An 8,827-nucleotide genomic window follows, 5' to 3' on the forward strand; every position below is an offset into this window, starting at 1 on the left:
GGTCCGACCCGACCGCCCGTGGGTCCGCCCCTTCGCGCCCGTGGGGCGCCCCCCGCGCCCCGCTGACCTCTCAGAGCATCGGGGCTCGGACGGACAGGCGGCGGGAGCGGACTGTGGTATAAACCCGACAAAATAGCCCAAAGTCGGTGAGATGGAAATCCGCGTGCACGTTTCTTTGGCGGCGGCATGCAATCCCTCAAGAGTTTGAGCCGTAATTTCCACCCTCTAGATCTCGCTGGAGTAACGCTGCAAGGAGAGCCGCGAGTTATTTCAGCGCGAAGGTATCTAGTTTCCAGAGGATTCATTTACATGTGCAATTGCTTTAACATGATTTATACTTTTTTTTTTTTTCCCCCCCTTCAAACCAGATAAGTGAAAGGCCAGACTGCAACTAGGGGATTTGCTGTCAGGCCACGAAGTGTGGCATTAAAATGAAAATAATTACTTGTTTATGACAGCTGTTTTTCTGCCTTTTATTTTCAGATAATGAAAGGACTCTGAGAAATTGGTTTTGGTTTGGTATTTGATTTGGGATCTAAAATTACACACACATTCATTCAATTTCTAGTTGTTAGATTACAAGGGAAAACATTCATCTGTATCAAGGCAAAGTTTCTTCTTTCCTTTCAGACAGTTTAAACTGAATGTATACTTAGGGTAATTTTCTAACCTAAGGAACTGAGACTTAATATATATTTCTTTCTTTCCCTGAAAATGTAAAACAGAAGCGAGTTCTGCACCAAACGGAGTAATTGCTGGGGACAGATAAATTTTAGTGAAACAAACTTACCATAGATCTGAAAGCAATTAGGGAAACTGAACTGGTACAAATAATTTCTGGTTACCCAAGCGTGTGTCAGGGGGGTAAACCAGATGAATGTACCTTGATTTGCCAAGATTCCTAACCCCATTTCCACAAAGAGGCCCCCGATCATCTCATGCTACTTCTCCCTCTGTCAGGAAACGAGAACAGAGACTGAACACAGTCAAGATTTGTGGGAAATACCCATTCAACAATACCAAAGGCTGACATTCCATCATTACATTATACTCAATCACTACATACATTCTGAGGTGTTCAGAACTTCCACTGACTTTGTTGTGGGTTTGAACTGTAAGCAGATCTAGATTAGGCCCTTACTGTGTGCTTCAGATACTTCACAAATATTTCCACAATACTGAATGGTTTATTTTACACTTGCATTTCTTCATTAATCAAAAAAGGCTCTCTGACAGAGAACATTTTTCCCCCTATATTTAGGGTTTTGAAAAATACAGGCTAGATTTTTGTATTATGGAAGTTCTGCAAGAATTAGAAAGCACTAAAAAATCCTATTTTCCAGACGCCAGTATTAGCTAAGGCATCAGTTGTTAGAAGTTTTATATTCAGGTTCTTTTACAAAAGTGCTTTCCATTCTTCCAGTTTCTTTCCCTGTCTTTAATTTTCAAGCCTGTGCTGCCTAATTCTTCACTTAAATCACACATTGTAGCCCTTTTTCATTTAGCCTTCTGCTGAAACGAAAGTCATCTCTTCTGTCCTTCATTCCCTTACTGCCCCTTCTGCTGTTGACTTACTAGAATCAATCTGCAAAATCAGACATGTCTTCATGGCTTAAAAAAAGCACCCTCTTTTCTTTTACCTGTCTTGCTGTGTTCCCTTTCTCTGTCCGTTCCCAATCCAGTAAACTATTTTCCTCATCTTTTCTCTCCCACCAAGGTTTTTAGGCTATTTTCATGGAGCTTTAATATCAATCTCAATTCTCCACGCTGTCAGATTTTCTGAAAACAGAGACACAACCTTATTTGTTTTGCCTAGACTAGTTAACAACTGTGGGCTACTCACAGTGGCTTGGGGAAGGCCATTATTACTCTTATTGATGGGAGAAGACATATTTTTTCACTGGCTACTTTTTGGCAGCTGCAGAGGTAGAGTGCAGTGGATTTTCTAGTCAGGAATTCTCGGTGAGGTCTCCATGGAGCTGTGCATTTTGAAAGCCTCATCTGAACAATTCACACAAGCTACAGAGAAGTTCTCCAAATCACTCCAACCCCTCTTCAGAGTAGGTCTCTACCAAAGGTTTGACTTCGTATGAAATTGTTACCTCTATCCCTCCTTCATAATCACATATGAAGTACGTTGACCTGAAGTTCTTGGGACACCTGGCCTGTATGGGAGAAGGGCACTTCACCACCAGCAGCTGTCTCTTCCAGTTGGGTTGTATGAGGTTGGATGCCAACTGGCGTGCTGAGCCGCACACTGTATATGCATGAATTTCCAGCTTCCCAGAGGCATGTGATTGTAGGAGCAGCATCCCAGCAGATACAGTTCAGAGGAGCGGGGGTACTGCAGGGGTGCAATGGCACCTTGTCATTGAGCACATCCCCACTCATCATCCCACATCAGAATAACCTGTGCAACATTCCCCAATTTCAGTATCAGTTGTTATTGTTAGATAACAGTTCAGTTCATTCTTGCCCCTGTTTCAAAGGGTCAAAGTGCAGCAGAGTTTTATGTTGACAAGAAACAACACACAGGAGTGGCAGAGCTGAAGATTTTGACAGCTGTCTGAGAAATACTAGGGGGGTTTGCCCCAAGGAAGGTATGAGATGGTTTTGATGTCCAGGAGGCACTCAAGGCCTATAATCTTAGGAGGAGTTGTAACTCCTTTTTCCCCCTCTTCTATTTTGGCATCAGAGGAGATGCCTTTACCTGTGGGAATATGTCTCACCACAAATAGAAACAAAATGTTGAGTGCAGGGACATCTTAATATAAAGAAGTGTTGACTTCTTTAATCTTACAACAATAGCGAGAGCTCATCAAACTGTAAATATGATTTTTGTCAGGACAACATTATTGAATGCCTGGCAAAGTAATTACTCCTACACAGACAAAAATAAGATCTTTCTTTTAATCCTTCACAGGAATTCACCAAACTCAGCTCTACTCTGAAAATGTGGTTGAAAGTGGGCAGGTTTTTAATCAGCACATATCTGTGCTTGGGCACGCTGCAGCTAAGGGGAAGAAGACTCATAAAAACCAACACGGACCTGATGATTCTCCTTCTCTTAACGTAAAATGGCAAGGGGTCTTTTGCCCAATTAGCTACTGCAGTCAGGCTCATGGTTTAAAATTATGAGTGCTAGACATTTTACAGACCGCTGCAAACACGTGAAATTAGATTAATAACAGGTAAACCATGTGTTTCCTCTATGGATGTGATTTTTAATGGTTGGTGAATCCCTGCAAAATTCCTTCTGTAACTAAGGACCTGACAAAAAATGCCGCATTTTTAAGTTGCTGGATGACACATACAGATTTGCTTTTCTTAAGCACTTTGTTCTGACATCTTCCAAGTGGATACTGAGATGACCATAGGCTGACCTGGGGTGTGCTCAGCAGGGGCACCCAAAGTATTCAAAATTAAGAGAACTAGTTTGAAATATTCACTAGAGATACCAGGGACTCCACTGAAGGATTTGCCTCTGCCTGGGAACCCAAAGGGAGTCTCTCTGTGCCAGTTCTGTGCAGGTTGGTCTTCGCAACTGTGGAGGATTTTGGAAGGCAAACAAGGCTGCGGAGCAGATGTTTTATGCAGGAGGCTGCCCTGGTCAGCCCCTGCTGTACTGTGCCAGAAAAATCAGCAGAAATTCGTGTTGCGCTGTGAGCAACATTCACATGTCACTGTGTCATCTAGTTCCCAGAAGAGGAGAGTGTTACATGATGGTGAAATAAGCATAGAATACTGTGGATAGCGGCTGGACCATATGGTGAAGGGAGTGGTTCCCAGTTAAAAAAATAAAACAACAGAGCATTGAAGATCAATATGGGAAAGTGATGTAGAATTTAACAGTTGTTTAAACCAACAGAAATTTGCAGAGATTCATTATCAGATTACTGGAAGTACACGAGCCAGATCCTCCTCTGGTGTAAATTAACATGATCTTATTAATGTTAGTGCATCCATATTGATTTTACCTACTGATGATCTGTTTTGTAAAATTCCACCAGGAAGGGAGTGCATGGTAATTTTTAACTAGCCTATGGAGCTCCACAAGAGGAATATAACTGATCTGTTGTATGCCACAGGCAGTTGTTTAAGTCACTAGAAAAATTATTTGCTATTGAACTCTATTGGATTTTCCATAATGGGAAGCTTACTTTCTTCACACATTGTATGTTGATGATCTCACATTAGTCACTTCTAGTTAGAGTCTCTGAGAGGAAAATTAACCAGCAACTGTAGAAAGAGCATCTGAAGAGAGTTTTCAGGGTTTCTTTTCCATCGGTTTTATTATGGGAGAAGATAGTATGCTCCTCAGTTACTTCATGGTGGTTTAGTTTGAAGTATTGTGCTCTACATTTTTAGTTCATCATTTCAGAAATTCCCACCCCCCCCAGCTTTTCCAGCGTTGTGCTTAGATGTCACATCCTTTTTGAGCACAGTGAGGAACTGAACAGAATAAAAATACGTCTCTCAGCTGCTGTTTCTCTTCATATGATAAAGATTTGACACTAAGTACTGAGTTGCTTGGACAGCATGCAAGGAGGTGTAGGGGGTTGCTCTGAAAACGTGCAAAATATATTCTGTTTGGAAAGTTAAGTCAAATTCATACAGTTTTCTTGGGGTAAATCCTCTGTTCTCATCAGGACTTTGTAAAATCAGGGGCTTGATCAAGAGCTTAAGGAAAAGAGTGAGAAAAAAGGTTTATTTTGGCTTTGACTGTGTTCTTGCAGTGGATAAATATGGTCCAAAGTGAACCATTGCAGTGTCTCCCAAAAAAGCAATGAACATTTTAGGCCTAGATGGGGGAACTAAGTGTAAAATTATCGTAATTGAAAAGACAGCACTGAAAGAAGTCAATATTATAATAATTTTTTTTAAAAATACAATTACAGCATCAAACTGAGAACAAATCCAATTTAAAATAATAAGAAGTGGCTATTTTAATAAGTCAAAATCATTGCTTTCAGTGTCCCTTCAGCTGAACTGAGCCCTTAGGAACACTCAGTAAGTAGAATTGCCAGGCAATACAATATTACCAAAGAGAAACCTTTAATGGTTTCAGTATCTGAAAGAAAGAGGCTTTATTCCATCCTCCTCCCCAACACACACACTTTAATTCATAACATTAAATCTCATCCAGCTGACTCCTTTTTTCTTTTTTTTTTTAACCCTCAAATTGATGGCAGTGGGAAGAAAAAAGGGTCTGCAACTGACAGCCCCCCCCCCAAAAAAAAAAAAATAAAGAGGAAGGAAAAGAACAGAGGGGAAAAGAGCAGCCAGAACGAAATGGAAGAGTAGAGGAGGAGTCTCCAGCTGAGAAAATTTGTGAAGCAGAGTGTGCAGAGGAGGAGAGGGAGGGAAACCAGAGAGGGGTGATGGGAGGAAGGAGAAGGGAAGAAAGAGGACCAAAGAGAGAGGAAAGCAAATAGTCTCCATGTGAAGTGAAAGATTAGTGAGATATAGTAAGCCGAGTAGGAAAAACGAGATTGGTTAAACCTTGACAAATGAGCAGCTGATGGAAAATGATCATTTAGTTAGGTTTTATCCTTTGATCCTGCGAGATTACTGAATTAAAACAACAAGAAATGAGAGGCTGAGTTGCTCAAGGTTTACACTTGCTTTTAAACAATATGAATATTTTTACATACTAAAGGAGAAATTAATGTCAAACACATTATGGCCTGCTAAGATACAGAGGAGTGACTGAAAATGTGTTGAAAGACATGACAAAGTATTTGGGTAGAAAAGAGTGTGTCCTGCTTTTGGCAAAGCAGTTTTCATCAGTGTCAGTCACCTCCCCACACAGCCTGATGAGCCATTTGGACCGAATTCTGCGCGGAAAAAATGACACAGGTTAGCCAGGAAATAACAGTGCTCCGGGACGCGGGTCAGATGGTGCATCAGTCTAGAAAGGCACCAGGGCGGCCAGGGGCCATCGTCCCCGGGTGGGCTGGCTGGAGTTTGGCTCCTCTTGGCTCACAGCTGTGAGCAAGGTGAAAACAGGAGGCGAGTGGAAACACATCTATCTCATGCGCCCTGTGCACCTGCCCTCACCGAGGGCGAGTTAATATCCCTGGTGTCTCATGGGGAGGAGCAGAAAATTATTCCTCTCCAAGGGAGGACGTGGGATGAGCTGTCAGTTTGTAGCACAGTGTGGCATTTATGGGATACGGTGAGGAATTGGCAGTGGGGAGTTGATGGGGCCTTTCCAGTGATTTCTGAGTATGCTTTATCTAGCAAAGATGTTATTCAGGAAAAAGAGCTGAAATGGATATTTTCCTTTGTCTGCTTGCCCGTAATCCTTTTCCTAAGAGGAAAACTGTCAGGATGGCGTTCCTAGCACTAGTTCAATTAACTGGTGCAGAAAGAGCTCTTGTTCACTTTTCTCTGTATTGCATTAGGCCAGGAAAAGTAATAATAAGAATGCTGGAGGCACAAATTCAGTAGTCTAGGTTTTTCCAGATAACTGTCTGTACTCTGCCAATGGTTCTTGTATTTAAAAGGATTTTACTCCACAAGAAGTTGCACTGAAGCTAGTACAGGTAGCTGTGGAGTTAGTTGTTTCTTACTTTGTGCAGAGGTGACAGCTTCTGGCCCATCTGAGGATGATGATGACAACAGCATTAGTGCCATGTACAACCTCTCCCTCCCTTTGGGCTGATTGTAGTCTGGAGTTTCCTGGTGGTTACTAGAGCTGAAAAGCATTTGCTAATGAAGCCTGCACTATTACCAGGGAATGAGGGAAGGGGAGCAGAGACTTCCCATGTTTGCTCACTCCTGGCAATCATTAGCCAGCCGGTGCTCCTGGGCGTGACTGTCCCAGGTAAATCACAGCCGAGACATTCCAGCCCTGCCTAAGTGAGTTTCAGTCACTCTCTCACTGTGCCTGATAATAATGCAGCAAAATTGAGAGGAAGTGAGTGAAAGCCGTTTGGAAGATTTGTCACTGATCCAACAGAAAGGGCAAGAGACCACGCAGAAACTGACTCTGTTTGACTCACCGTGAAAAAAGGGTTTCCATTGCTTGGAGACACATATTTGATTTCTGAGTCGCATGATTGTCCTTTCCTTAAACCATGATACCAAACATAGTGTATTAGCATGTACTTACCATTGCGTGTTTGGAAGTTTAGTAGATAAAGAATAATACCTCATAGGTGCAGAAGTGGCATGACTATGTATAAAGCAGAAGAAATGTGGAGGAAAACTTGCATGAAGTAAACCACAGGCATCCTCATTTATGTGCTATCAATGATGAAACTCCCGCTAGCTGAAAAATAAATTCACGTATTATTGCCAAGGGTATCACATATAGCAATATTCTTGGTGACTAACTCTTTTATTTGGGCTGTCCTGAAGACATTATTCCTCACTTTTGGCAGGGACTTCCTTGTGGATGTTGCTTGGATTGTGCATTCAGCCCTGCGTGGAATATGCATTAGTGTTTGCAGAAAATCAGCAGAAAACATATGTGCATTTTACTGTCTACATACATCCTATGTCAAAGACACAAATAAAACTTGATTTAAGAGTATTAAATTTTTCCTTGGGCCTGTATTCTATTGAAATCTTTATTTTGGGTGTTCAGTTGAATAAAAACCAAAGCAGTTTTATAAATGAGCTGTGTTTGATGTGGGCTAAAATGCTTGGGGTAAAGAAGTAGCCTTACAACAGTCGTTGGGAGAATTGTCACTGAGTTTCATGGGACTAGAACATCCCCCCAGATGCAAAATATGTAACATTAACTAGTTTGTAACCATGCCTCCTAACTCTGTGAAAACAGAAAATTCAGAAGACTGTAACTGTAAAAAGAATAAAATAAAATAAGCATTAAACTGGAAAGTCTGGTTCAATTCTTGGTCTCATTGGAGTCAATGGCAAAACTGTAGCTGAACTCAGTGTGATGAGACACTGATTTTCAAGTCCAAATCCAGATTTTGGCATGGTGTTTGTGGATGTCAGACAAGCCACCTTTACATATACACCTTTACATTTACAAGCCACATATACAAGCCACCTTTTCCCACAGCCTACTTCATGCTAATGAAATTAATATCCCATTCCTGCCTCTTGGGAACTGGTTTCACCGTGACTTTACCTGTGCTATTTATTCTCAAAGCAGTGTCTGGCACCAACAGGTAGATGTTTGCTTGGCTATTTTTGTTTGTTTGTTTGTGTTCATTTTGTTTCTTTTCTTTTCTTTTTTTTTTTTTTTTTAATGGTGTTTATGTTGTTCTTTTTTGTTTTGGCCTGTCCAGAATTTAAAAACAGACAAGACTACTGCAAAAAAGTACTCCGTGGTTATCCTTAAATTTTCCAGCAGAGTTACAAAACCTTGTAAGTAGGGGGCTTATAATGAAAACTCTACAGTGACCTTAATGGTGGTGGCAGATTATAATGTGCAGGTTGCTAAAATGTCTAGTTAATGAATGTCAGTAGGATTAGAAAATGATGAAGGCACTTTTTAAGGTCTCCATGCTGTGATAGATTTATATCGCTAATAACAGTGAAAGGTGCACAGGAATCTATGGACACTGCCTTTCCTCCAGAAATCGGCACCGTCTCTTATTAATTAAATTGAATACAGAACAATATAAATCTCCCAGTGCTTATTCCACTCATTTCATACATACTAATGAGGATGAGCTTCTGAAGCTGGTGGTTGAGATCATTTATTCAACGGTGGGAAAAATAACATCAGGATTCAGACCCCCTGCTGACTTTGCACACTGTTGTGCTAGATTTATATTGGCCTACTAATAAGTAACTGAATACATTAACCGAGGCGCTCGTCACTGCAAGGGTTACAAGGGACTCCTTG

This window comes from Charadrius vociferus, unplaced genomic scaffold (assembly GCF_000708025.1).
Source record: "Charadrius vociferus isolate BGI_N301 unplaced genomic scaffold, ASM70802v2 scaffold334, whole genome shotgun sequence".
Taxonomy (NCBI): domain Eukaryota; kingdom Metazoa; phylum Chordata; class Aves; order Charadriiformes; family Charadriidae; genus Charadrius; species Charadrius vociferus.